This window comes from Limulus polyphemus, unplaced genomic scaffold (assembly GCF_000517525.1).
Source record: "Limulus polyphemus unplaced genomic scaffold, Limulus_polyphemus-2.1.2 Scaffold5820, whole genome shotgun sequence".
Classification (NCBI taxonomy): Eukaryota; Metazoa; Arthropoda; class Merostomata; order Xiphosura; family Limulidae; genus Limulus; species Limulus polyphemus.
This window is the reverse complement of record NW_013671430.1, coordinates 28,665-33,442: the sequence shown is the minus strand read 5'-3', so window position 1 is coordinate 33,442 and position 4,778 is coordinate 28,665.

Here is a 4,778-nt window from a genome sequence, read left to right as displayed (position 1 = left end):
GAGTCACCAACGTATTACCGCATCGCATTTTCTGGCTAGACTTTTGTATATTGTTCTACAATTGTTTTATTAATAATTTACGATGTTACTCATTTAAAACACCATTATTGGTGATTCTATAATCATTATATTACCTTGTTCATTATTAGTTATATCTTCACACATCTGGTTAATCCCACATGGTTAACAATGTGTTTAAAAAATGTTGTAATCACTGTTACTGGTCGGTTCAAACGTTCTTCATTCTGTAACTATGGTGTCAACATTAACTTGGTCAGTTTACATCTGTTTCTTTATTTATCCACATTGTTATCACGTTGAAAAATACCGAACTGAATGTCCAGTATTATCTCGTAAATAATAATTCAAGAAAAAGTTCTTGAACAGAATAATATTCAATATTTCTCTTTATCTCAACATTATACCCTCTTAAAGCAGAGCAATCAAATATTCATGACTTTTCTTGTGGTTCCATACGATCCATTAAAATGCCTGTAAGAAAATCAAAACGCTGATGTTGTTTCAATTTTAATTCGAGTGAGTGAAAAGATTAGTTTGTATAGTACAAGTTTCAAATACTGAAGCCTAAACGTGGTAAATATATCCCTCAGAGATATAAGATTCAATCTACCATCTTTGAAAGGTAAAGATATTGTATTTCTATTTCCCCATTGAACTTTTCTCCAAACTAATTCTACATAACCATTTTGGAAATTATCCATCAAAAAGTCTCAGGAGGTTCTGATACCTGTAATATATATACGACGCATACTACTACCAATATTTGATTAGTAATTAATATTTTACCTTTCAGTGACGGCCCGGCATGGCCAGGTGATTAGGACGCTCGACTCGCAATCGGTTTGAATCTTCGTCCCACCAGACATCCTCGCCCTTTCAACCGTGGGGGGATTATAATGTGACGGTCAATCCCACTATTCGTTGGTAAAAAGAGTAGCCCAAGAGTTGGCGGTGGGTGGTGATGACTAACTGCCATCTCTCTAGTCTTACACTGCTAAATTAGGGACGGCTAGCGCAGATAGCCCTCGTGTAGCTTTGCGCGAAGTTAAAAAAAATAAACCTATGAATGACAAAAAGTGGTGAAAAGGTTTCGAAACTGTAATAAACTTTCAACATTTCTCTTTCAACCCGTCCCACTTTCTTTGTCTCCATACTATAGAATTTAATATATAAACTTTTGTTTTTTGGGCTATATGCTGTGTCCACCGCTGGGAATCCGTAAATTTAGTGATGTCTAATTTATTTTCTATGCTGAGTTTTCCAGATCGCAAACCAATAAACTTGTATCCAGAATATATTTCGAATTTATTTATTGTGGTCTCCTGTCTAATTTAAATATTTATATCGTCAGCATATGAAGATGAAATATGTGTTTGACGGTCACTAAAAATTGCCATTGGTTTTAAAAAAAAAATTTTCTTTAGCTAATATAAACACACTAAAAAAACAAGAACGCTTATTGGATATCTTTGTCACATACCTGTTTATTTGGAAACCACTAACTGAAGTTGAAACCGATTCATGACCAACATAAAATATCGTATTTTTTTATGTATCGCGTCAATCGCTTTTACATTTTTTTCTGGCTAACCTATAATTCCTTATTTTGGTTTGCGAGGTTTACATATGTTTAGTACGTTATAGTAAAATGATTTCGGAGTCTGACCACGTCGTTATAGTCCATGTCGCTACGTCCAGTCATGCTCTTTCTAAAGACTGTGCTTCTTTTAAAGTAGTCACACAGCGTAGTTTCAATTGCAAAAACCACAGTCGCAAGGCTGTCATGCTTAAATTACACAATCCTCCCTGAGAGCTTTCCACAATTCATCTAGTTTCTTAGTAAGGAATAACAAGAATACCAGTTTCATTCTCAAGTCACTTGAACTATGCGATGGTTGAACAGGTGGTATGACTGTAAGATTTATCTTGGTGAATTTATATCCTATTGGCTGCGTTTACTGATTCTTCTTGATTATATTGATTACTGTTAATGGGAACTTGTATACAACTTTTGCCACTTATCTTTGTGTTCGTGGATCCTCATCTGTTACAAAACGCCACACTTTGCTTACCACGGGTGAGGTACGACTTGTTGAAAGTCTCTTTCTAAATGGTCCTTGTTCTCCAAGTTGATCCACATTCCTTTGTTTTTCGAATGCCATTACGTATAAGAGATATCTCCGTTTTTGGAGATTCTAATTACCCGATCTGAACGCAGTTTTATAATCCTAGTGTATGAATATTTTGTTACGAAAAAAAGCTGTTACATACCCTTCATATAAGCAAACAATTTGCGGCGGCATCACACTACCTACGAATGCCAAACAATGTCAAAATGTAGTTCTGATACATGCTGCTCGTCAGTTATAGGGGACGTATGATTTGCTATAGACTTTTCCAAACCTTTTAGTAAAATCGATACGCTTTCAAAAAACAGAAAAAAGTATTAATTTTTATTAACAGTTTCTTCTGAATATTGATAAGTTCCTGTAAAACTCTATAATTATGGAATTTATTTTATTTGAATTCTGCGATAATTTGCCACTTTTATTTTTCAAAGTTATTAACACAACTTTTTCTGTACTGAATGTTTGTCCTAATCATAAAAAATATGACGTAGAAGTGTTTGTTTGTGCTTCGAACTCGCGATCCTCAGATTACGAGTTAAGCGCCTTAACGACCTGGTCATGCCTGGTCGTGCAGACGTGTTATTTTCTCTAATTCTTTGGATTCGTTCCTGAACTTCTCGACTTGTAAGAAGTTGTTTCAAAAATTACTCATAGATGCGGATTATCAATAGAAGATAAATGAGATTGAGTGTAAGACTAGAGGGAAGGCAGCTAGTCATCACCGAGTATTTTCAACAGTTCTTTTAGTGACATTTTATAATTATATTAGTGATAAGTTTGAAACAAATTCACAACATTTTGTGTATCTTAGTTTTATTGAATTTGTTGGCGTTGGTATATAGATGGTTTTAAACGCATATAATGATAAAAATACATATTTTAACTGCATACCTAAAACACATGCATACTGCTCCAAAATCTGACAGTCGAAGTAGTACAACATGCTACTCCACAACAACAAGAAGCACACTGTTTTCAGATTAGTCATATATGAATTGAACTCAAATGGGAGTGTATATATATATATATCTAACAAATCTCCAAGTTTCGGCACAATTCTGCGAATCAATAGACGCACCGATACAACCATATATTTTTCTTTCGCGAAAGTATTAAGTATATTTAACTGAAACGTTGCCTTTAAAAGGTAGGAATATTCCCATGTCAATCAGCCTCGCGTGTTAAGAATGGTTAGGTAATTCTTCTATGGAACGTCAATAAAACACGTATTACAAAAGATGTAATTTCGTTTCTGTTACTGTCGCTGATATTCCCAAATTGTTTTCTAACGTATTCGCTTTGAATACACATATTAGAACATTAAGAGATGAAAAAAACATATAATATTTATTATTACATTCATAAAAAAATAGATTTTATTGGAAGATATATTCTGTTGAATGTCTCTGCCAGTACCAAGAGTAATAACATTAGTTAATCTACTGACCTTCGTATAACCTTGGCTCTTATATAAAACAATATTTGCCGAGATTTTTGTAATCGAAATACACACATGTGTGTGTGTATATAATCTTACTATTAAAACTATACAAATACAGCAGGAAATACGAAAATAGTAAGTATGAAAGCAACATTAATGAAATCTCTGAAAATATATTTTTCTATTTTACAACAAATGTATACTTATTTTATGTCAACCATTTAGTAGTATAAAAATAACAGTTAGGCTCTTATTTTATGTCAACCATTTAGTACAAAAATAACAGTTAGGCTCTTATTTTATGTCAACCATTTAGTAGCACAAAAATAACAGTTAGGCTCTTGTTTTATGTCAACCATTTAGTACAAAAATAACAGTTAGGCTCTTATTTTATGTCAACGAGTTAGTAGTATAAAAATAACAGTTAGGCTTTTATTTTATGTCAACCATTTAGTATAAAAATAACAGTTAGGCTCTTATTTTATGTCAACGATTTAGTAGTATAAAAATAACAGCTAGGCTTTTATTTTATGTCAACCATTTAGTAGTATAAAAATGACAGTTAGGCTTTTATTTTATGTCAACGATTTAGTAGTATAAAAATGACAGTTAGGCTTTTATTTCATGTCAACCATTTAGTAGTATAAAAATGACAGTTAGGCTTTTATTTTATATCAACCATTTAGTAGTATAAAAATGACAGTTAGGCTCTTATTTTATGTCAATTATTTAGTAGCATAAAAACAGAACGAGAGATGGCGAGGTGTATTTGTATAATTTTTTCCATTGCACATATGACATTTGCCGTAAGAAGTACCAACAGCTCTAACCCTAGAGTTATAGGTAGGATCCATATGGACGAAACATATTTTTTAAACACATTTTTCTAAACTGTTTATGTTCCAAGTTGCTTCATTGGTTACATAATAACTTATGTGTCACACGCACAAAAACTTAAACACAACGACCTTCAATATTCCACTACATTTAATCCTAATTATTTAATTATCAATCCCCGTCACACCAAACATGCTCGCTCTTTCAGCCGTGGGGGGCGTTATAATGTGACGGTCAATCCCACTATTCGTTGGTAAAAGAGTAGCCCAAGAGTTGGCGGTGGGGTATTATCGTTGGGTAAGTTAACAAACATGATTCAACATCGATTTTACTGAATGTTTGAAAAGACT